The sequence below is a fragment of the Papio anubis genome, chromosome 3, assembly GCF_008728515.1.
Source record: "Papio anubis isolate 15944 chromosome 3, Panubis1.0, whole genome shotgun sequence".
NCBI lineage: Eukaryota > Metazoa > Chordata > Mammalia > Primates > Cercopithecidae > Papio > Papio anubis.
This window is the reverse complement of record NC_044978.1, coordinates 35,408,522-35,434,190: the sequence shown is the minus strand read 5'-3', so window position 1 is coordinate 35,434,190 and position 25,669 is coordinate 35,408,522. Positions and strand designations below refer to the sequence as shown.

The window sequence follows — 25,669 nt, the reverse complement described above, 5'->3', positions numbered from 1 at the left end:
ATGTTCCATAATTTAGTCAATACTCTCTTTTTAAACATTTAGGTAGATTCTAATTTTCAGCTGTGATAAACAATGCTCTGATGAACATATTTGTAGACAAACTTTTGAGTGCATTCATACTGATTTCTTTAGAATAAGCTCGTAAAGGTAAAACAATTTTGTTAGAGAACATTATTAAGTCTTTTCATGTGTGTTGTCAAATTTCCCTCCTGAAAAGCTGTACCAAGTGACAGCCCCCACCAGCCGTCTCCTCCTTGCCTTTCCTTCATTTTACCTGCAGCTGGTTTGCTGATTCTCCCTTTTAGTTTGATGTTTCTTCACACAATTGCAATCCCTAGTTTTCAAGTGAAGTGATATATTTCCCCCTATTTGTTATGCTTTTCCATGAATGCAGATATGTCCTCAAAACACTTTTCAACACAGAATTTTAGATGTAAGAGGCTAACAACTAGAATTGTCCCACAAGAGGAAACCTATTTGCCATCGCTGCTTTATGGCTGTGAATGTGGCCATAACTGGGCTGAAATAAGACAGCAGGTGATTAGAGGCCAGTCAATCAATGGTATCACGTGTCACTGTCCACTGTTTAGGCTTGGATGTGTTTCAGGGCAGGACAGGGCTGAGCAGGTGGCCAGATGTAGCGGTTTTGTGTGTACTAAGCAATCACCTTCTCATACAAAGATGGGCGAGGGCTTGTGGGCTTCATTTCAGATTCAAAGCTGGGCTATTGCACAGGGATCTGAAGGAGGTAGAGGAAAAACTAGACAAATTCCTCAGGGATTAGGTGGCCTAAGAGGGCTCTGCAATGGAAGCTTCCCACTTTGTTAGCTAGTAGAACACGTAGCCACTCCTAAAACGAGAGTTTTAAAATCCAGGTTAAGCTGCTCTATCCTTTTCCTGTGTCTGAGTTTTCTGCTGGAATTTGTCCAGTGGTATTATGCAGGAGCTACTGAAGGGAGCCCCAGCTGCTTCTGGATGTGAGGGGTCAGCGCTGGGCACAAGACAAAGGTTATCAGTTCAGGATCAGACATGAGCCCTGAATGAGCCTCTCCTGTGGGTGCTGTCTGCTCCTAGGCTCCTTGCTAGGCTAATGGTCCGGAGAACCTGAGCTTTCAACCTCTGCACCACACGCACCCTAGGAGACCTGGCTTCTCTGGCCAGGCCTGAACACTGGAAAGCAGGAAGTGGGATGTCAGGGCCAGCTTGTGACATAGACCAAATCCAAACCACTTTGAAAATCAATTTTTAACTGCCTTAGCTCCCACTTTGTAAAGCATTTCTCAACAGCGTTCTCTTTGTTGCGACAATGAAATGTTTCTTCTGCCAACATTTTAAAACCCTTTTAATTTTAATGGGTTGCTTTATTTTTCCAAAAAAAAAAAAAAAAAAAAACTGTGTATGCACAATAATTCAGAAAAAAAAAACCCTTGAACTTTTGTCAGCTAGATTTCTGGCAGGCTTATAGAAGCTTCTTCTTTTTCTTTTTTCTTTTTTTTGTAATTGCAAAATATTCTAGGAAGCAGAGAATGTTTTTATTCCTAATTCAGATATTCTTGTTGAGAGAAAACATGGTTTTTCAGAGAAGCTTTTACCTTCCTACCTTCCTATTAACTCTGCTGTGAATGAGGTTCAGCCTCGGTGCTGGCAGAGCCCAGCCTATGCTGCGGCAGATTCTGCCCCTTCTCTGCCCTGCTGTCCTTCCCCTTCTCTTCCCTGCCCTGTCTTCCCCCTTCTCCTTGGCTCTTTTCTCTTCAGTTCCCACTGGTTCTGCCGCCTTTTATTGTGATTTAATGTGGCTGTTGATAGTTTTAAAACTGAGTCATTGAAAGCAAGCATCTAGTCTGTTTTCTGGTACTTTGTGTGTGTTTAATAACAACTTAGTGTCATATGTGTGCCGTCTCCCTTACTTGCTCAATTATATGAACCAATAACTGAAACACGAGAAAGAAGCAAATTTCATGTCTGACAGGTGGGCCTGTTGTCTCATATTGGAATCCTCCTGCCTCTTCAAAATGAAACAAGGAAGCCTTTAAGAGGAGAAGTTTCACAGGAAATAAATACGTGTGTGTGTGTGTGTGTGTGTGTATTTTTTTTGTTTGTTTGTTTTTTGAGACAGTGTCTCACTTTGTCACCCATGCTGGAGTGCAGTGGCATGATCACGGCTCACTGCAGCCTTGACCTCCTGGGTTCAAGCCATCTTCCCACCTCAGCCTCTCAAGAGAAGCTAATTTTTTGGTATTTTTTGTAGAGACAGGATTTTGATATGTTGCCCAGGCTGGTCTCAAACTCCTGAGCTCAAGCAATCTGTCTGCCTTGGCTCTCCAAAGTACTGGGATTACAGGCATGAGCCACCACACCCAGTCTCACAGGGAATATTTGCTACGTATTTTTGTATATTTTATCTTCACTCTCTTTGTGTTTATCTTCTTTCTCAATGCGGCAACCTCCTCCCCAAACTCCAGACAAGTCCTTTCTGTAGCTCTAAGTAGCATCTTTTTGTGTGTGAATTTAGGTCATTGTCGTACCTTGGTCTCTGACTTTAGTTCTATTCTCAATAGTAAATTCAAGTAAAAATACATAAGGGCAGAGAGAAAGGGAACATGACATCAATCATTTGCCGTGGCTTGTTTTACTGATACCTAGTGAATGAATTGGCATTGTTTCAAACAAGGCCAATAGTTAGTGGGATTGAAGGCCAGGTCCTGTACCATGTTAACATGCATGAAAGGCTTTTATCCTGTGGGTATTAATCTCGTGAAAACCAATGGGCATGCCAGATGTCCCCTCTTCTGCTGTCTACATGATCAGGAAAAAGAGAGCAATTTCCTAGGAAGTAAACTCCATTGAGGCCTCATTAATTAAGAAGGAAGATCATGCGTATTTGTAGTAGTTCAATAAGAATTGAGCTAAAGTTTGTGTTTATACTATCTTCTGTGGAAGCTTGCTCGACAAGAAAATAGTGTCCACAAGGTAAAGAAAACATTTATTTTGCTTAAAAGAACATATTAAGCAGGTCAGAAGCATACTTTCTTTTACAAATAATTGTTAAGATAATTAAAACAATTTTTACATTATCATTACACCATAAAAAACTCACAGTAATAAAGTCAGATTTTTAAAATGTGAATAATAACAATCATAGGCCTATGTAAAGATTTATATAAAGGCTTACATAAATCTGTGTAAAGATAAAGTTAACAAATATTTGTTTTAATAATCTTGTTTTAGTCTTACAATAATCTAAAGTAGTATGACAGAAGCTATTATCCCTATGCGCTAGTTGGGTTAATTAACTGTGGCTGTCGTAGCAGAGAAACCCTGAAATGTCAGTGGTTTAACACAACAGAGATTTCTTTCTCCCTCAGGAAAAGTGTGATGGTAATTGGACGAACTGCCTCAATCTTGCAGCTATACCAAATTGAACATCTGACACATGTGGCCTCTGAGGTTGCTTCAGCTGAGAGGGGGCTAGAGGAGATACACTGGTTTGCACCTGCCTTGACCTGGAGAGATTCAAGTTGTGTCCTTTCACATTTCACCAGCTTGAGTTAGTCACATGGTCTCACCCTGACTGCAGGGAGGTGGAGTGGTATATCTGGAAAGCATTGTCCTTCTCTGTCAAACACAATTTTACAAATAAGAGAACTCTAAATAATCAGTAACATGTGCAAAGTCACACAGATATCAAATGGAGAAGCTGGGTTTTTACAAAGGTCTTTTAACCCCAGTTCCAATGAACATATACAATAGTGTCTCTCTACATAATCTAATAATATCTAATAATAGTTTACTAAATCATGTAGACTCTCGTTTAATCCTGAAGACATTGAGACAGTTGTGTTTGTGCACATTTAGGAGAAAATATAAGGAGAACCCTGATTATTCCTGTTATAAGTATTATGTGGGATTCTACTTTAATGATAAGACTTAGTACTTTGTAGGCTTGTTATGTTTCCTATTCTCCCAATGTAACCAGATCTGTGATGGGGCAGTGTGGTAGAGTGGAAAGACCATTGGCTTTGGTGCCAGATAGATCTCTATTCACATTCCTGTATCAGTACTTACCAGTGGTGAGCAAGTTATTTAACTTCTATTATTTTCATTCCCTTCATTTATGTAATAGAGACAACAATATCATGTAGGCTTTTAAAAGTTATAAACAAGTTAATATTTATAAAGTCCCTGGAAATAGTAGATAATGTTATTTTTTTAATCCCTTAAAAAGCAGCATGTTCAAGTTCATGAAGCAAGATACCTTAGAATTAGACGATGAAATGCAAAATCAGACTTAATGCAAAGAAATTTCATCAAATTAAAAAATATATATAAATACAAATACCCAGTGGAAAAACTGCCCAAGCCAGCAATAAAAAAGCAATGTGAATTGATGAAGAAATCCAGATATATAGCCACTGGCTGGGTCTGCGAGGTTAGATTGATGAAATACAGGCTGATCTATATTTCTTGGAGTTGATGAGTGTAGGTTTTGATGGACCATCTGGTAGTATTTGCTCTGCATAGCCCATGTTTTCATGTGGATGATTATCTGTATTACACAGGAAGAAACAATGGGATGATAAAGTCTAACTGCAACAGCGATTAAGTTTCTGTCTGCGAGTCTGAAGTTGCTGTCAGTTGGCGTAACCAGAAGATGCTCTGGGAAACATCAGGGCTGGGCTGGGGAAGGGTGGCAGTGGAGCGTTGGGTGTGTTTCATTTGGAGGTCATCACCAATGCCCCCGGTGTCCCAAAGCCATTATCACATGAGGATAAACATCTTCTGGTTTTCTTGAGCAATAAAAGCAGTATTAGATATTAAGCATATTGTGGCAGAATATCCTCATAGTTGTATGGAAAATGTATATGTTGACATGTGGAATCCAGCAGAGAGATACATATACTGTCAGATTTCCCTGAGTTGAACATTCTCAAAGTCCAGGTTTTAAGTTTAATCCAAGTCCCTATTGGGAAGGGGTTTTAACTTTACCCTTCTTCCTTTGGAGTGGTGTGGTCACCTTGGCTTGTTTTGTTATAAAGTGAACAGTGAAAACAGAATTATGAGAATTGCACAGAAGTTAAAATTTGGCATCTTCCAGAACGAATTTTCATAGAAATTGCCAAAAGCAGATAGAAAATACCTAAGATGCTTTGGGCAATTTGTTCCAGGGTCTTATCATGCTGCTTCTTAGAGCAGTCGGGATGCGATAGTCAAGGAGGTTTCCTTGGTGAAGTGTGGTGTGAACTGGAGGTAAACTGGTTACTATAAATCACAGAGTGGGTATATATTTAATAGAAATAAAAGCAATATCTCAAGGAGGTATATCCACTCCCATGTTCATTGCAGAATTATTGACAACAGCCAAAATATGGAATCAACCTGTGTCCTTTGAAGGTAGAATGGATAAAGAAAATGTGGCATATATACACAACAGAATATTATTCAGCCATAAAAAGAAGGAAATCCTGTCATTTGTGACAACATGTATGAACTCAGAGGACACTATGTTAAGTGAAATAAGCTGGGTACAGAACAAGAAATGCCGTGTGATCTCACGTATATGTAAAATCTAGAAAAGCGAGACTCAAAGAAATAGAAAGTAAAATGGTGGTTGGTGGGTTTAGGGTGAGGAAAATGGGAAATGTTGGGCAAAGTCATAGTTATTCAGGATGAATAAGTTCCAGAGACCTAATGTTCAGCATGGCAACTATAGTTAACAATACTGTGTTGTATATTTGCAATTTGCTAAAAGAATAGATCTTTAATGTTCACCACAACAAAAAAGAAAATAGCTATGCGAGGTGATGGATATGTCACTGAACTTGATTGAGGTGCTCATTTCACAGTGTGTGTGTGTGTGTATATATATATATATATATTTATACACTGTAAACATACACAATTTTTATGTGTAATTGTACCTCAATAAAGCTAGAAAAAAAAAAAAAAAGAAATCAGTTACTGCTTTCTGTTCAGAGACCTTCCTCTTAAGGTTTTTAAAACCAGTTTTTAAAAGTTTTGATTTTTGTTAAAGATCTATCCTGAGCTTTCCAGATAGAGGGGGAAATAGCATTTTGTGAGTTAGGGTGGAATTTTTGTTTTGTTTCATTTTTGTTTCATAACATTTGCCCCCTAAAATATCCACTGACAGTCACATTTTCATTTTGCTTTTTAGTTGATTGAGCTACAGTGTTTTAGGCTCTGGGGACACAGAGATAAATAGGAGAGGTTTCTGCTGTCATGGAGCTCATGCCATAGCACTCGGTCTAACATGCGGTGCATGAGCTGCCAGCACATCCATTATTCATGCACATCATTGAGCATTTGTACATGATGGGTGGTTTTCCATGTTCATTCATTCTTTTTTACCTATTCATCCATTTATTTATTAATTGAGGGCCCAGAACTTACCTAGGACTTCTAAATAAATGCCTTCTACAATCACCGAAGAAAGAGATCACAGCCTTCCCAAGATTTCAGTGTTCCATGGAATAATTTTTTATCTGTGGTTCCAACTTAGTGATGTTGGAACCTGGAGGTGACGAAGGCTTGCTGACAATAACAAAATCCATTGTTCTGAGGATCATGCTATTATGAGAAGTTTAAAATTTGGAAAATAGCTTTACAGAAAATAAAAATCACAATCAAAATGGATACAAGTTATTGAAGATGACTTAACCAGAATATATTCAAGTTATTAAACTTAGAGCTGGGAACTTGAGAGACCTCCTTCCCTTCCAACGTTCCAATGTCCTCTTCCAATGTGTTCCAAAGTGCAATAAAGAGAAAAACCCACTGGCTAAGAAAAATATTGCCTAGCTGTGCTGTAATTCAAAGCAGGTTTCTCAATCTTTTCCTTCTGAAATTTTTTTGAGTCTCAGAGCAAAAAGGGTAACCACAGGCCCTGTGAGGGAATGATCCTGCCCGAATGAGGGCTCGGAATCCAGAACCTTTTATCAAATATTTTGTCAAGACAATATTTATTTATCATAAAAATCAAATCCATTTTCTGTAGTTTCCATCTCTCTTAGCCTGCCTGTGAACCTGTGCCTCTGCATTCGATGAGTTAAAGAGCTCTTTGCTGAATGGATTTATAAACAGAAATCTGAGCACAGTGGTTTAGCAAGTGAGATAGAAATACATCTTCTTCTATATCCTACCTGCTCCTTCTGGCTTTTCTGTTTTTTCGAAAGGTACTACCCATTCTTTGGCCTATCAGCATGGAGCCATCTATGAACACTCTTCTTTCTTTGCTCCCATAATCCACTGGCAGAAAATTTTAAAACGCAGAAGTACAAAAAATAACTGTGAATGTTTACCTTCACTTCTCCATCCTCAGTAGGTCTTTAAACTCAATTACTTTTAACCATTTGTATTTTTAATTCTTATGCTTTACCCCCAGTACTCTGAGTAATATATTCTTACCTCTGCTAATTAACTTGTTGACCTTAGATAGCATCTATTCATTCCTTGCAATGAAAGAAGAATAATTAACTTGCTTATACTACCCAACTTTTACCCTCCACATTTTTTGTTTTGTGCTATTTATATTTGTTCTATTGCTTATCTTTATAAAATACTTAAACTCCTTCTAGATGAATTATCAGTTTTAGAAGATATTGCTTGCCTTACTATGAAAGACCAGGAAATAATCGTGCCTGTACTTTTTCCACTTTATTTCCTCCATGTAGCTTCTCTGAGCTATGCATTGCTTTCTATTCACGTTGCTTTCCTTAATTCTTTCCCCATTTTCCTACCTTTGATTATGGTGATCAAGTTTTCTCTGTTCCTCGGGTTTTTTTACTGATTTGAAAAGTTATACATACACTTTATATTCTTTTTAAAGGTTACCCTTAAAATTTTAATATGCATGTTTCATGTGACCTAACATTAATCCATGTCTCTATCCTTTTCTGAAAGAAGGTCAAATCATAAAATGCTTTAACCCAAACTCCTTCTTCCTGTATTCTCTGTTAACTATTATTTGAAATTTTAGTTGAACTTAGTTTTATAACTTCCCCAAAGAGATCATTTAGATTTACCAAATGCGAGAGCCTGGGAGGTGCCCTGCTCAGATGTCCCTTTAAGTGAGAACTTGTGGCAAGGAGTGTAGTGAGCTGGCAGCCTGCATTTGCTGTACCTTCAGGATCCATGGCAGTGTTCATGCCGAAGCTCTGCTCTGCGTGGGCCGTCTCCAGCCAGTGGCTGAGCTCGGGAGGAGCATGCAAACCGATCATTGCTGCCTGACATGGGACTCCTTCACAGGCTTCTTTGCTCTGCCTTCCTGCACTGGCCTGAGACTCTCAGAGATGCACTGCCGCCTCAGGCTCTTCCTTTCCAATCCTTCTTCATTTCCACGTCTCCTTTCACAGATGTCAGATCTGTGTCATGGTCTGAAGGATTTCCCTGACTACTCTTGCTTCATCTCTGCTTTCCTTTTCATGGGATTTCTCTGCAACAGATCTCTTGCATTTCTGATTCCATGATGGTGTGTCTGCTTCCTGGAGAGCTCAAAATGACACCAGTGTTTTCTAATCATTCCTTTGCTCCTTTGAGCTTCTTGTAGTCCTGCCATCTGTTCAGGCTGGATGCTTTCTTAGCGCACCATTCTCATTATCCTTAGTTTGTCCTACAAAGTCCTGTAGGACCAGGTACCTCCTTACTGTCCAACGTCATCCTCACCCCATCAGTAAATATAGCTCAGCCTCATAGCCCTCCTTTTAGCTTCTCAAATGAACTAAGCTCTTTCCTTCTTGAGAGTTTTTCTGTGCTGGCTGCTCTTCCAGGAACCCTCTTCTCCCAGTCTTTATAGAGCCAACTCCTCATCTTTACAGCTCTTGTATCATCTCTTCAGGGATGCCTTTCTCTGATCACTCCCCTTCTGCAGCTTTTTTATGTGGTAACACAGCAGCTGGTTGTTTTTATTTCCAAAATGATATTTTGCAATTATTTGTCTCTTTCCCACTAGGTAGCAAGCAGAGATTATATTCGTTTCATTCACCACTGTAGACTTAGCACTTAGCACAGGACCTGGGACAAAACAGATAGTAAAGATCTATTTTGTGAGTGAATAGTCCCCTCTTTCATGTTCACTGACACCATTCTTACCTCTTGTCTGTTCATTGCTGTAATGTCCTTAACAGTCTTACTATTCATGACAGCTAGATTAGTCTTCCCTGAGTATAGCCCCTTTTAGTGTTCATTTCTGCTCAAAAAGCCACCAAGGAGTTCCCATTCCTTGACTTAGGTACAGATGTCTCAACCTGGCACTCAAGGAAGCCACAAGGTCTGTCTTTCTAGCCTCATCTCCCTATGATGGTCTCTCTCTCAAGTCAAACTGGACAATCACCAGTCACCAAGCACATTCTGGGCTTTCTTCTTGCCACATCTTGGGCTATGCTAGATTGATCACCTGAGTTTTTCTCCCCATCCCTCTTCCATCTCACTATGTTTTTGAGTCAAAACCTATGTGGACCCTCCCAGTGGAAATTCTTCCTCATCATTCTAAATTAATGTGCCAGCTTCTACTCTAAAATCCCATGGCCCATTATTTGAGATTTAAGGCACTTTCAAACTTACTTTATATTAAAATGATTGTTTACTTGCCTTTTCTTAACTTTAGCAAAGTCTGTGATCCTTCATGACAGGGACTCTTTTATACGTCTTTTATGGCCTCTACAGCACTGAGAATATGCCTTCTTATTCTTACATTTTTATTTTTAAAATTTTACTTTTATTTATAAATAATACTTTAATATAATTACCACTTTATTTTTATGAATATAAAATAATGTATATATTATGGAAGATAGGAGAGACATAAAATATCAGAGAATAAGAAATAAACTGCAATTGCATCACCGGCCAATCATCATTTCTTAGCATTCTATTGTGTCTCTTTTTGTTTTCATTTTTCAATAGATAATGTTTGTATTAGCAGAGATCATATTGAATATACAATTTTGTGTTTTGGAGAGTTCCAAGAGCATTTGAAAAGTCTAGTTCTAAATTTTCTCTTTTTTTTTTTTTCCTAGAAAATACTCAAACAATAGGAGAACTAAAAACAACTACAAGAAAATAAACCTCAAAATACATTTAATCAAAAGTAAGAGAAAAAAGAAACCCAAGAAAATCCCAGATTTCTTTTAAGTGCTGCCAAAAGCAGAGCTGAACAGGAAGCCCATGTTGTTTCTTCAGGTAAGACCAGAGGTTTCAAGGGGCAGTAAGGGCTTGAAGTTCTCAGAGCTGTCCAGTGAATATTCCTTTTGAACAAGAGGTCTCCACTCTGAAAGGGACAAGATAGAGCAGAGCAAGTTGTTTTGCTGAAGGAGGCAGAGGCTGGGTGCGGTGGCTCACGCCTGTAATCCCAGCACTTTGGGATCACCTGAGGTCAGGAGTTCAAGGCTAGCCTGGTTAATGTGGTGAAACCCAGTCTCCACTAAAAATACAAAAATTAGCTGGATGGAGTGGCACATGCCTGTAGTCACAACTACTCAGGAGGCTGAGGTGGGAGAATCGCTTGATCCCGGGAGGTGGAGGTTGCAGTGAGCTGAGATTGTGCCACTGCACCCTAGCATGGGTAACAGGGCAAGACTTAATTGCCACAGGTGGCAATTCTTAGACAGCAATTGCAAAATATGACTTCCAAAATGGTGTGACAAGCAAGAACAATGTGGGGAGTTCAGAAGCCCAGGGCCAGTGGTAGAAACTCTCTTGAACAAAGCTGTGCCCTGAGACCTTGTTTGTGGCAATGTTTGATTATTTTAGATTGAGTTATAGGCAATGTGTATAGAAATTATAGAGGTAATTTGGATAGATAGATAATGTTATGTTTTTTCTAAGAGAGTTTATTTTTGCTTTTGACAGGCATTTAGGTTACAGAGAATTCACCTTAATTCAATTCAGGATTGAGCTGCTTTGAAACTAGGTTTTATTCTTTGCGATGACTGGTCTACTTATGATTCACCCTGATTCTTAGATTCTTCTTCTTTGGTTGACCTTTGTAGTAGTTTCCTAGGGCTTCTGTGTTAGGCTATTCTTGCATTGCTATAACGAAATACCTGAGGCTGGGTAATTTATAAGGAAAAGAAATTTAACTGGCTGATGTTTTAGCAGTCTGTACAAGCATGGCTCCAGCATCTGCTTCTGGTGAGGGCCCCAGGAAGCTTACAATCATGGCAGAAGGTAAAGGAGGAGCAGGCATATCATGTGACAAAAGCAGGAGCAAAAGAGAAGGGGAGGTGCCACACACTTTTAAACTGCCAGCTCTCATGAGAACTCACTCATTCATTATCACAAGGGCAGCACCAAGCCATGCATGAGGGGTCTGCATGACCTGAACACCTCCCACTAGATCCCACCTCCAACATTAGGGATTACATTTCAACATGAGATTTGGAGAGGACAAACATCCAAACTATATTAGCTGCCATAAAATATTTACCATGAAGGTGGCTTAGAGCAACAGAAATTTATTCTGTCATAGTTCTAGAGGCTAGAAGTCCAAAATCGAAGTGTTGGCATGGTCATGCTCCCTCTGAAGGTTCCAGGGAAGAATTCTTTGCCTCTTTCTAATCTCTGGTGGTTGCAGAAATCCTTGGCATTCCTTGGCTTGGAGCTGCATCACTGTAGTCTCTGCTTCCATTGTTACATGACCTTCTGCCCTGAGTGTCTGTCTTCATGTCTCTTCTCTTACAAGGATACCAATCATATTGAATTTAGGGCACACCCTACTCTACAATGCCCTCATCTTAGTTTTTAAAGATCTTTTAAACAACCGGATCTCATGAGAACTCACTCACTATCACTATCACAAGGACAGCACCAAGTCATTCATGAGGGATCTGCCCCCGTGACCTAAACACCTCCCACCAGGGCCCCACCTTATAAGTAATGGCAAAAACTACAAATTATCTTTTGCATCAACCTAATAATTACAACTGTAAAGACCCTATTTTCAAAAAGTTAACATTCTGAGGTTCTAGGTAGACATGAATTATTTTATTTTATTTTATTTTTTTTGAGACAGAGCCTCACTCTGTTGCCTAGGCTGGAGTGCAGTGGTGCCATCTCAGCTCACTCCAGCCTTCATCTCCCAGATTCAAACGATTCTCATGCCTCAGGCTCCCGAGTTACTGGGATTACAGGCACCCGCCACCATTAACTTTTTTTTAGGGGGAACACTATTCAACTTAATGCAATCTTGAACTCTATTTTTGGCCCCAGCCCTGTGAAAGTTCTGAAAATCCTGTTCAACTTCTTAGTATTTTAGCCATTACTTCTGAATGAACAAATGCCTTGAGGGCATATGTGCACCAAATGTCTGGCTTACCCTTCTATGTTTCTTTTCTTAAGTTTGTTTGTTTTATTTTTTAATGGGGGAAGGTTAGCTTGATACAAGCTTATCAATCATAGCCTGAAATGGGTGTCTATTACAATGTTTTGATTTAATATTTTCCATTATAATTTTCATTGCTTTTTATTCCTCCTTGAGTATTTAATTTCCATTTTGTATCATTTCCATTCAGCCTGAAGAATTTCTTTAGATTCCTTGTAGTATGGAGTCTAATTTTCTCTGCCAATTTTCTAATGAAAAATTATCTTTTTTTTTTTTTTTAACTTAAAATGTCTTTACTTTGTCTTATTATTGAAGGATATTTTGTGGGGTATGGATTTCTGAATCACTTAAAAATGTTGCTCCACTCTCTTCTGGCCTTCATAATTTCATAGTGAGGAGTTGACTCATAATTGAAGCACTGTCCTCCTATATATAATGCCCCATTTTTCTCTTGCTGTTTTCCAGCTTTACTATTTACATTTGGCTTCTGACTCTGACTCCTAACTTCCGAGTCTGACTCTGATGTGTCTCATATGGTTATCCTTCTTGGTATTCATGGAGCACCTTGGATCTGTAAATTTATGTCTTTCATCAAATTTGGAAAATGTTTGGCTGTCACGTTTTCAAATAGTTTTCTCCCCATTTTTTCTTGATTCTCCTGTTTCTGGGACTATAATGCATGCACGCGATTAGGTTTAACAGGTGCCTGAAGCTCTGTTCATTTTTTTCCCCCAATCTTTCCCCTACATTGCTCTATGTGCCCGTTGGATTACAAATCCAGGAATGCTCTAAGTAAGTATATGTGTAATTGCAAATAGGAAACAATGTGTGCTAGAGTAATGAATAGTTATGTAAGTGTGGCAATAAGGAAAAAGATATACAGATATATGAGGAGAGGGTAGTCTTATCAATGAGCGCGTTGAATTTTTCCATCTCCCAGATAAAATATTTATTGTAATTTGCAGAAATATGAACGAACACACAACAAATAGCATATTAAATAAGTTTTATTGAGAAATTAGGGGAAGAAATCTAATTTCCATTTTGTAACAACACCTACTAGTATAGCATTCATTTGTGAGTTCTCTTCCCACTACTACCCCAGCTATTTAAGTTGTGATATACTTATTATTGAGGAATGTTTTGGTTAGTACAGTGTATTAGAATGGAAATGTGGTGAAGCAGGAGAGATAGAAGCAAGTTTGGAGATTGTCACATAACTCAGAAAAATCAAAGGGAGGTAAACTAGGAGGCTCCAGTCTTGCTAACCTGGGAACAGAAAAGTAAAAGCAGTATTGAAAGACGATAACTTTTCTGTAGAAGTCAAAAGTTATTCTCAGGATTTTATGTATATGTAATTCCATAATTAGAAATTATATAACTGTTCTCAACTTCATCAGTTTTTAAAATTGTTATTTCTCTACTTAATCAGTTTTTAAATAATCCTTATAGATTTCCTCTTCTCCTTTAAAATTCTATAAATCCTGTTTCATCATCATGGCTTTGTTCATGTGTATTTGGTTAAAGGCAGAGTATGGATGCTTTAAAATATTTGAAGACAAAGCTCAAATAACTCTCTGATAATACTCATATCCAAACACTGACCCAAATAGGGCTAGCTTGATACACTCATGTACACAAGGGCATTTATCTCAAGGGAAAGATGTTGGTATACGTTTTGAAACGTTTTTTGTTAAAACATATTAATTTTTAATGTAGTAGAGTAAATTGGTTATAGCATAAATGTAAATAAAGCTGTCCTCTACCCCCAATCCATTAATGCTCAATTTAAATTTAAGAATTTCAAGATAAACTAATCAGGAACAGTTTTTCTCAAATCAAGCCAACCATCAAACTCCATTTGAAAAACACATTTTCCTCCTTTATTTGAGAGTAGCATTGATCCTTCACTTGTTGCTTTATTTGTGAGCAAATGAAAGCATCTGAGGGGAGGGAAGACCCTGGGAGTGTGACCGTCTTACAGACATTAAGCCTGCAGGTGGAGTCCTGGATCTCCTGACGTGGGGCTCAGTCCTGAAAAGGGCCTCTCTTTCCCACTCCTGGGAGTGCTGACCTCTGAAGTGGGGAGTTTTGGGAAGTGGTGCCAAGAGAGGAGTTTAGATCCCCTGGAGACCTTATGGGGAATACTTTGGTTTCCCTTGAGAGCTCTCGCACCTTGAGCTCTTCCACCTTCTTGTTTGTCGCAGGGAGTCAGGGAGAGGTGTGGCTGTCAGTGAGACTAGGGCTCGAGTCTTGATGCAGACACCAGGGAGGAAGCTCTTGCTGAGTCTCCAGTAGGTGGTTCTTGTGTAGTTTCCTAGCTATGGGTTGTGACCATCATTTGCTAAAACTTTAGGGAAGAAAGAGTGCTCAGATATTGAGGAGTCCTAACTATATAACTCCTGGTTTGCTCACGGGTAAGCAGGCCTTCTTCTTTGTGCCCAAGTCTCTTGCTTTCTTATTGGTCTCAGTCTCCTTTCAACACTTCTTTTCACAACTCTTAGGCCTTGGGTCCTCGTCTTAACGCTCAGTCTATGGAACCTCAGGAAACAATCTAACATCAACCATTTGCCTTTTATGGGGTTGGGATGGGGGTGGGTAGTTCTTTTATTTAAGACTTAGATCCCACTGTGAGAGAGCCTTTGCTTGCTACTAACCAAATTAGTAGTAGGTATTTGGGAGAGAATTTGGTTCATCTAATCTATTTAAGAGAAAAGTTGACTTTAGAGTGAGGATGTAATCCCGAAAGTTTGTGTATGAGTTGTGAATTTTTAAAATGTGATCTTTAGGTGCTCAGGCGTTTCTGGTGGAGGTGCTAGATGAGCTGAGTTGGCAGTTAATTGGAACTTTCCTGTTGCAAAACCGAAAATCTCAACACAGCGTTTCCTGATGACCTGTTTCACTGTCTTATTTGTCTCATAGACTACGCACTACTTGCTCAGGTGGTGCACCAATACTTTGCTAAGGAAATTCAATCTCCTAGTGCAGTTTCTAAGACATATTTATTAATTGAGGCTGACTCACCATCCCAGAGTTGTAATATCATTAAAGGCTGTCCAATGACATAAGTCTTGAAAATGTTCCTTCAATTATTTGCACTAGTCCATTTACCCTGCTCCTCTTGTCTCCTGGAGCTGCAATCCTAGCTTAATCCCAAATTTGGACATTCATCTATTTATTCATTCATTCACTCAGTTCAAGCATTTAATATTTATTGGGTGTCAGCTCTTGTTGCTGTGCTAAACTCTCAGGGTACTAAGTTGAGTAAAACCTCAGAATTCCATAATCAGTGGAGACCTTAGAGATCATCCAGTGAAAAGCAAGAAAATCAGGATAAAATATCTCATCATGCATGAAAAAATAGCTTCTCTGCTCAAGGGAGGTGAGAAGCCAAGGATAACTCTGTGTGCCAATTTCCCAGACTCTGAGAATTTTATAGGCTTAAAGTGCCACGGAGATTCTGTTGTCGTTTATGCTTTTCTTTCTATTTGTATTACAGTTAACAAGATCAACCTTGCTGGGAAATGAACAAGCGACCAGGTGAGCTCAAGAGTCCTTTCCTTTTCCCCCAAACTTGGATTTCTCAAATAGAAACTTAGGTCATTGCATATTTTAGGGATGCTTAAATAGACTTAAAGCTAACAGGGGTGTTAACTGAAATCTTTCCCTTTTTGGAAAAGTGAGGGAAGAGAAAGGACTGGAGGGCACAGATAATTTGGGTGAAGGGTTTCCACTCAGAAGGGAAAGTGAAAAATTTGGATGAAGTCAGTTTTATTCACGAGCTAGTAGCCTGTTAAACAGAACTATAGTTAAACTTGTGTTAATATAGCTAAATGCATATCTTTACATACTTAAACTACCCAGAGAGTTGCTTGTTAGAATAGTGAGCTAATATTTAAGGGAATGGTTTTGAATATTAAAAATGCTCTGCAGTGGCAATTTTTATTGTGATTTGAAATGCTCATCTCTATTACCTTTTTAGGAATTAGTGGATGATAGTCATGTTCTTTTCTGACATTTGTGAAACACAGCTTTCTTCTCTAGAGTTCTCCTATTCCTAGAACCTGTGCATGTGCATGCGTGCACACACACACACACACACACACACACACACCATTAAAAAGGAATAATAATTCAGGATTTCTGAACGCCTTTATTTAGGCAATTTTATGTCAAAATGATAAAATGTATTACTTGTCCTTTTTAATGAAAGAGAAAGCAAACACTAAAAGATATAACATCTGCTGGAAATAGAATCTAAATTAAAAATTTGTGTAGACATAAGGACAAAATATAGGGGCAGGAAGTATGACAAGATGTTAGTGTTAAAAATAATTTTTTAAAACATCATGGCTGATGGCAAGTGCATAGATGAAATATTTTTGGAATAAAAAAACTCATTCTGAATCTTATCTGAAGATTGACAGCAGTGTTTATTTGCTCAAGGCATAATTAATCTTTTAATATATTCCCACTGAGTTTTCAGATTTTAATAGATGGAAAGGCCATATTCACTGACTATTTGAGGATTGAAATTTTCTTTCAGGAATAGTCATTCTTACCTGAATTATTAAAATGATTAATCCCTTACAAGTGACTAAGAACCACTGCTTACTTATTTCCCACTTTACTCATCTAAAGGAGGTTTGTGTTTATCAGCTGATATAATGTAGCCCCTTAAGTGAACAATATCATCCAGTCGTTTTGGTAAGAGACCTTCTGTTTGGGACAGGAAATAGAAAACTAATCAGAAGCAGATTTGTTTTACCTAACGAGGAAGAGGTATCATGAGGATCAAGTGAGAAAAAAGTATATTGAAAAATTATAAAGCACATAACGAAATGCAAGATGAAATTATGCTGTCTGATGACTCGTGCACAGCTGCAGCAAAATGCAGTGTTGTATAACCCACAAGCTTTGGAGGCTAGTCCTGTAGGTGGGTAAATGAGACAGCCTCCGATGTGGTATAATTTCAAGATTTCCTTAAGCTCTACCTACTTCCTCAACAATAGAACCACAGCTTTGGACTGAGATGTTGGCTCCAGAAAGCCTGTGTTGAAAGGACTTTCCTACAAGGTAGAGAAAACAAATGAACTGACTTTATCAGACTAACCAACTCTCACCTAAAGAAAGCCTATGAGGGATGGAAGCACAGGACAGATAATTTTTGAAGGCATGAATGTGAGATTAAGATGGAAAGTTCCATGCATGCAGGTTAAGATGGAAAGTTTATTCTGGGGAGGACAAGCCCTCAGTAGTATCCTGGTAGGAGGTTCTGGTAATCTAGGGACAGCGTGAGAGCACTGTGTCACTTGTCTGGAAAAGAAGATAGAGGAGAGGAAGTTTGCAAGTGAAGGACACACCCAGGGCCTACACTGCCTGTGCCACAGTTCAGCTGCAGCCCAATTCTGCATGCCTGACCTCAGTTCATTGATCTCTGAGTGTGCCCATTCTCTTCATAAAGCACCTTTGTTTTCTGCCCAGTGCACAAACATCACGACCCGTGTCTGAGAATGTTGGGAATTTTATTAGGTCCATAAAGTTTTAGCTGTGGTCTAGTCCACCGAGGCCAAAATAAATAAATAGAGAGAGCGTAAAAGTAACATTAAAAAAAAAAAACCTGGCTTAAAGAAAGAAAAACTACTGAAGCTCTAAAATAACGTTGTCACAGTGGTTTTAGAGGGGATTTCTCCTTACCAGCTAAGAACTCTGTAAAGTGCAGGCTGAAAAACTGCAGTATAATTGCAGCCAACAAATTCACTTTTCAGATTGCTCTGAGAATATTCTGTTCTGTGGAGTTAGGTTTAGAGGTTAAAATGATTGACAACTGATTGGCCACAGGCCTAAAGCTAACTGCATAAAAAAGCAAAATGCCTTGACTCTAAGAGTCAGACTTTCTGGGAAAATATTAAAGATAAAATTAATTACTATTGATAATGTAATGCATTTCCCAGTGAACCCTTTCTCTTATCTACTTTCTTAAGGTTCAAAATTCATATCATTCAAATTTTCTCCTGCTTATGTCTTTAGAGTCATAATAATAATATTAATTATGATTACTATTAAATATAATCATGATTTGAGTGCTTATTATGTGTCAGGCACTATTCTAAGAACTTGAAATGCATTAGTTAATTTACTTCTCACTATGTAAATTAGCTACTGGTATTATCCTTCATTTTATAGCTGAGAAAACTGCGAGACAGACTTGCCTTAGTGAGGTGACTTGCCTTAAGTCTCAGAACTAGGAAGTTGAGAACCTGGAACGAAAAAATATATATCTAGCTATGAGCTCTTAATGAACTCTTGAGCTCATGAAAACATTACAAATGAATTTGTAACTACACTCCTTGCTTGGTGTCTTTCCGCACTGTCATCATTATCAAAATCCTTTTTGGGTGTTTGGTATGTGTCCTAAGAATGCAATTAATTAGTAGTGGAAAAATTATAAATGTTGAGTGGAAAAAGCAAGGTTCAGAACAATAGTAGAATATGATGCCCCCTGTGTAAAATTTAAATTTCCATACTGAAAACGCCATATAATGTTCATATCACATATGGGTGTTTGTAAAAGCCATATCAACTTCATGAAAGTAGGGCTTTCTGGTCCATGAGGAGGGGAATGGAGGGGTTGGTGGTGAGTCTAGAAGCAATAACTTGAAATAGGGACAGTCATTAATTCTGAGTGAAATGACTGTTGTTCTCTGGACTTTTTGTATTTCTTAAATTTCTATTAAAATTTTTTTTAGAGATAGAGTCTCACTATATTACTCAGGCTGGTCTCAAACTCCTGACCTCAAGCAATCCTCCCTCCTCAGCATCTTGAGTAGCTGGGGTTACAGGTGAGAGCCACCATGCCTGGCTAAATTTCTAAAAATATGATAAGCAGGAATATATATGAAGGACACTGATTCCTGTGCCAAAGAGGCCTTCATTTTAGTTGGAGAGTCAAGATGTACAGATAAGGAGGAGACTAAGACAAGGTGTTAAATTAGTGCCATAGCATGTAAAGCTTGCGGAGTTTCACAGGAGAGAACGCTCAAGTTGAGGAGAAGTGGGTACAGCTACATGGAAGAGGGAGATGTGAGTTGGGCCTTGAAGCTTTAGCCTAGACAAGTGGAGGGGAAGGAATCCCAGGCAGAGAGCTGAACAGAAGGCCAGGCTGTGGGGAGAAATCTAGCGGTGGCATTCACAGCAGTGGTGAGAGTCAAATGAGACAATGTATGCCGAACATCTAGTGTGGAGTTGGTACAATACTGATAAATGTAATTCAGGCAATACCAAACAACAAAAGAGGCATTACCCAGCCTCTGTACTGATGTTCATGATCCTCGTGGCCTATTGTTGAGAGTCACACCCAGGGGCATTTATTACCTTCATTTGAACCTCAAAGGCACCATAAGTGTTTAAGGGGTCATTTTGTTTATAAAGACAATGCCCCACTTTAAGACCGATCACAAAAATGGCCACCATATGTTTCTAGAATATCGCCTCTGTTTTATCTCCAGAGCTACCTTAGAAGTGGTATGAGAAAAAACTTAGAAAACAGTTATTTTTTGGCTGGGCCCAGTGGCTCACACCTGTAATCCCAGCACTTTGGGAGGCCAAGGTGGGCGGATCACGAGGTCCTGGCCAACATGGTGAAACCCGGTCTCTACTAAAAATACAAAAATTAGCTGGGTGTGGCAGCGCGTGCCTGTCATTCCAGCTACTTGGGAGGCTGAGGCAGGAGAATTGCTTGAACCTGAGAGGCAGAGGTTGCAGTGAACTGAGATTGTGCCACTGCACTCCAGCCTGGCTACAGAGCTAGACTCAGTCTCACAAAACAAAACAAAACAAAACAAAAGAAAAAAACAAAAAAACAAAAAAACAAAAAAAAAACCGAAACAGAAAACAGTTATTTTTCATTTTTTACTCAAAGACTGTCAGAAGAGTGAGGACACACACAACTGAAGGAGGAGGCAGAAGGAGAAAAGGCCAATGAGAGGCAAGGGTGAAGTGTGAGAGTTTAGAAGGAGGACAACTGTAGCCTCATTGAGTGATCTTGGAAATATTAGTTCCTGATTGTTCCATGGTTTTCTAATTGGGCAAGTAGTTGACTTCACAACTGTGGCAGCATATCTCCTCTGAGTTAGCTGAGGAGTTTGTGTATCAGGACACAGGTTGTGAACAATTCTCCTTAGCTCGTTCACCTGGTATGATCATATGGGGCATTTACCACAAGGCCCCTGAAAAGGAAAATAGGTGTATTCATGGCTGTCTGGGCATTATGGCAGTGGGACACCAGACCCAACTCCTCCCGTTCCCCTCCCATCCTGCAAAACATACCCTTAGTCTCTTCCAGTACCAGTTCTCAATGTTCTCACAGTCCAGGTGTTTCTTTTTAGGATGTATGTGTTAGGCGATCGATTGGAATATGCATGGTCCCTACTGGACTACAACTTGGGTGGTACCTATTTTGTGGTTGGTCCATTTCTCTGAGGGAAGGTAAATGGATCTGAAGTGGGTCTCAGCACACCACAAGGACACTCCATTACACTCATGGTGGCAGCTCCCCACGAGCAGGGCTGGGTTCCTTTACTGGGAGTGCTTCTGCACTTAGTGCAATTACCCTTTGTTCCTTTCATTTTTACTGGGCTCAGCTTTTCACTGGTCCTTCTCTCCTAAGACTGCCATATGGAAAGTGTTATCTTAGCTCTCATTGGCTTATTTTGAGTGGAGGTAGAGCGAGAGAGTCCAATTATTATTGTCTCAATAAGAGGCATATTGAGACAATAATATTGTTATCGTCTCTTGTCTATTATTTTGTCTATTGTTATTATTGAGATAATAATTAGACACCCTCACCCTACCTCTGCTCAAAATAAGCTTTAGCTTATTCAGAAAAGCGAATTTAGCAACACCAATGAAAAAACATTTTTACAGTAAATTTTGTTAATTTCTAATGTATTTTCACACACATAAACATATCCTGTTCTGGACCTAAATATATAGAATATAATTTTTACTTCTCTTTTATCCAAGGTGAAAAAAATGAAAGTAATAGTATTCTGAAAACTTCCCCATACACCCTGCCATTCACTTTGTTTTTGTATATTCCTTATTGATGCTCACTGAGTGATCTTTGCAAGACTAGTTCTTGATTATTCCTTGGTTTTCTAATTCAGTGAGTAGTTGGTTTCACAACTGTGGCGGCATATCTTCTCTGAGTTAGTGGAGCCACTGAGATGACTCTTCAAAGAAAACCCACAGGGCTATCTGGTAGTCAATCCAAGTGGAACAACTTTAATACAGACAGTGGAAGAGGCAGTAGAGATGTCCTCAGTTCTTGTTCACAGCCCTGAAACAGAAGGAGTTTAAGGCTAATTGAAATTTTGGATGGGAAGAACCTAAAGTCTCTCACATATTGCAAGGTAGACTAGCAAAATATCTAAAACGTATGGAATCGGAAACTAGACTACCTGGTTAGAATCTGGCTCCTGATACTACTGGTTATGTAACCCTGTTCTTCAACGTTTTCATGGGTAAAATGCATGTTCCAGGCTGGGCTGTGTGGAAGCAGATGAAAAGATGGAGTTTGGTGTGCAGGGCATTGATTAGAGATCAGGACCTGTAAAAGGAAAAGGGAGGAAGGGAATAGGGCAGAGGGAGAATTCAAACAGTGATTCAGGCCTGACAGTATAGGGAATAGCTCAGTGGGGAGTCCTGGAGTGAATGTTGTCCATCAGTGTTACCCCAGGTCAGGCTTCTGTGGCCAGGTCTTTCTTTCCCCAACTCATTCTGCTGACACAGGGTTCCTGTGTGAAGAACATGACTCTGGATAGGACAGCTCTGCAGTTGAGACAGACGCTGAAGGAGCTGGAGGCTACCTGCTGACCACTCTCCCCAGCAGCTGAGAAGTGAGTCCTTTTTTGGAGTGGGATCTTGGTGACAAAATCTCCATGTCTATCAAAAAAGCAAGTAATAATAATACTGACCTTCATAGGGTTATGATGAGGATTAAGTGAGCTATTATCTGAAGAGTTCTTAGCTTTTGCTAAGAACCAAATAGCTTTTGCTGCTATTATTGTGTGTGCGTATGTGTGTGCAAGTGAATGTAGGCAATGTTTCTGCTCCATCACCGGAATCTTAGAGAATGATTTCTAGAATGTAGTGAACTAAAGTGAGTGTTTCCACATCTCGTTTGCTCTCTCTCTCTGTTATTGCAAATTCTGCTGCTAGAAGCTCATGGGTTATTTTATGCATTACTTTGTTATGCAATTCAGGTGGTCTTGACTTGTTAGTCTTCTGGACATTGTGAGTGTTACAAATCTTTTGAATCACTCTGGGCAGTCATAATATAAACCTTGGCCCGTTTTTCCTACTAGATGATAAAATGCGAACAGTAGGAGCCAAGCAGAACTAAGGAAGGATGTGACTTAGGTTGGGGCTCCTAGGGAAGGTTGAACAAATTGTAAAAGGAAACAAACAAACTTCTGTGCACTGAATCCTCAATTCAGACTCTGGGAGAGCAGGGGGCTCTGTAGGGCTGACTTAGATCAAGAAGCCTGGTGGTTCAGGTGCACAGAAGGCCCAGCCTAGCTCTGTAGATTGGCTGGCTTTTGAAATTCCAGACTCTGGTTCAAGTTTTACCTGGACTTGTCTCAAATGCTGTATGCTCAAGGAGCAAAGAACTTAACCCTTTGAAACTGTCTGAGGTTACTTTTCAGATTGAATTGGGTAACAAAGGACTCACTCTTGTTGACAAAGAACAGTAGATGTTTGCTTCCTGGGGCACAGTGGTTGGTACTAGGATATATTCATTTAAAGAATGAAGCTATGAATAAAAGTTATGATTTTGGAGGAGCTCACAGTCTGAAGAAAGGGGAGCACAAACTGACAAAAATGTGTATGTAAAAAATATGAACTTACATGTGAACACTGAGAGAATGGGGTCTACTTCATGGCTAGGTGAGTTCTGAAGGTGTTTTTGAGAGGAGGCTCTGAAGAGAGGAGTCTGGGAAGACTATGAGTAAAGTAAACATTTTGAAGAATGCTTTGAAGGAGGGAAAGAGATAATGACTTGTTGAAAAAGAGACCCCCTTAAGAATGCATGTTTGTGAGTTCCTTATACAGCTGAACCTTGAACAACACCAGTGTTAGGGGTACTGACCCCCACACACAGTAAACAATTCATGGATAACTTTTGACTCCCCCAGAACTGAACTACTAATAGCCTACTATTGACCAGAAGCCTTACTAATAACGTGAACAGTGGATTAACACGTATTTAGTATGTTATATGTATTATTTATTGGATCCTTACCATAAAGTAAGCTGAAGAAAAGAAAATGTTATTAAAATCATAAGAAAGGTAAAACATATTTACTATTCACTAAGTGAGAGAGGATCATGGTAAGTTTCTTTATCCTCATCATTTATGTTGAGTAGACTGAGGAGTAGGAGAATTTTTTATTTTTATTTTGCTGTCTCAGGGGTGGCAGAGGTGGGGAGATGGAGGAGGTGGAAGTGGAGACAGGAGAGGCAGGCACTCCCGGTATAACTTTTATTAAAAAACATCCGTGTATAAATGGACCTGTGCAGTTAAAACTTGTCTTGCTTAAGAGTCAACTCTATGCAGAAATCATATATCTGTCACTTTGGTATCCCTAGAACTTTGCATAGCATTTGGTACATGGTAGGTCTCAAAAAATGTAGGTTGAACTGATGGCAATCACTCAGGCTACTGCGTAGGGGATGGGTTGGAGTAGATGGAGACAAAGGCAAAGAGAGATGTGACCATGAGCCAAGGATAAGAGGTCTAGAGAGGCCATGGCTAGGACACCAGGAACGGACAAAGGAAGTCTAACACATGTATGGATCTGTGTTTCCCAATCAGGATCTACAGATACATTCTCAAGGCCCAGCAAGTGCTCCCTAAGATTTTGAAAAGGCTGCCTTTTCTTTTTGATCATCTGAATAAACCATATTATAACTAACCCTGCTGTATGATTTAGATACTGTATTTTCTTCGTATTTGTAGTTGAGAATTGGCACCATGTAATTGCCAAAATGACAGCATTTAACTTTTAATGTGCTGTTAGGCACGTCTGGTTGTCATTGGGTTGGTTGCTCCTAAAGTCAAAATCACAGTAACCATTCCTTGGCTGCCGCTGTTCAGCAGATGACTGTTTACCCAGGAGTCTAAACACTAGCAATGCTCAAAGAACAAAATTGTCCTAAATGACTTTAAAATATGTATTTTAAACTATTTATGTAACAATGATGAGCTCTGGTGCATTTGCTCCTGTGGATGCCTGGGATTTACGTGTCCCGGCAGCATAAGGCATCAAGGAGGTATGAATGACCATAAATGGTCACTACAGAATAACAGCAGTTTCCCTACAACCCCCTTGTCTCTTGCTTTCTGTCTTTCTCTGATAAGATGTGTTGTGGTGCTTCTGGGATATTCGTTATTTTGGCAGGTAACAGCTAAGCAAGTGCTAAAATGTTCAGTTGAAATTTGGCAAATATATTTTACATATCCCATTGTTTCTTCCAAATGCTGGAAAGAAAAAATAAGGGGATGAGTATATGAAATATTGGGGTGGAGCAGTGTTTTCCATCCTTGTGTGCTTTTGGAATTAAGGCTCTAGAAATATAGGGAATCCTGATGAAGCTATAAACCAGGACATGCAAAAAAAAAAAAAAAAAATGCCAGAGTGTGCAGGTCAAATTTTAAAAATTAGTTCCAAAGGCATAATTTCTCCTTTGCAGTGAAATTTGCCCTCAGAAGGACCTTTCATAGAGCAAGATTTTGGTTCCTTGGTTATTTGATATATGGACTTGTTGATTTGGTTTGCAAGAAAATGGGATGGTGTGGCAGAGTGATCTGTTGTTAAAATGTTGAAGCTGAATGAGAAAATAAAATGGTGAGTTTAATATGTAAATGATGTGATTGTACCATATGATATTATAGTTCATTATATGGAGGAAATGTTTGCAGTTACTGGAATACAGACAAAAGGTTGTAGAATTGGGTTATCATGTGGTAAATGGTGGCATAGATAGGCTGAACTCAAATGACGTTGGTTAGTAGCAGTTAGTTTCAGAGAGTCCATTGTGCATTGTGTTTGGTTTGGGCATGTTAATATTACCTGGTTCTTTCAGAATTACCAATATATTGAAGTGTGTAAGTGTAATCCATGCGGTCAGCTACTTTTGTCTGTTTTATCACTGTATCTCTAGCACTTTTGACAGTATCTGGTACATAATAGATACTCAATAAAAACCTTTTGGAATGAATAAATTTAAATTTTATTGGTTTTATACTTTCATTGTTTTAGTTCATAGATT

At 39.1% G+C, this 25,669-nt stretch overlaps 1 long non-coding RNA gene across 1 annotated transcript in view; it reads left to right on the top strand.

Moving 5' to 3' along the window:
- LOC103884715 overlaps positions 1–25,669 on the top strand; it is a 120,643-nt gene that overhangs the window by 51,345 nt on the left and 43,629 nt on the right. The window contains exons 2-3 of the long non-coding RNA XR_002522265.2: positions 10,032–10,194; positions 15,834–15,874. This is a non-coding gene — a long non-coding RNA (uncharacterized LOC103884715). The remainder of the gene's footprint in view (positions 1–10,031; positions 10,195–15,833; positions 15,875–25,669) is intronic.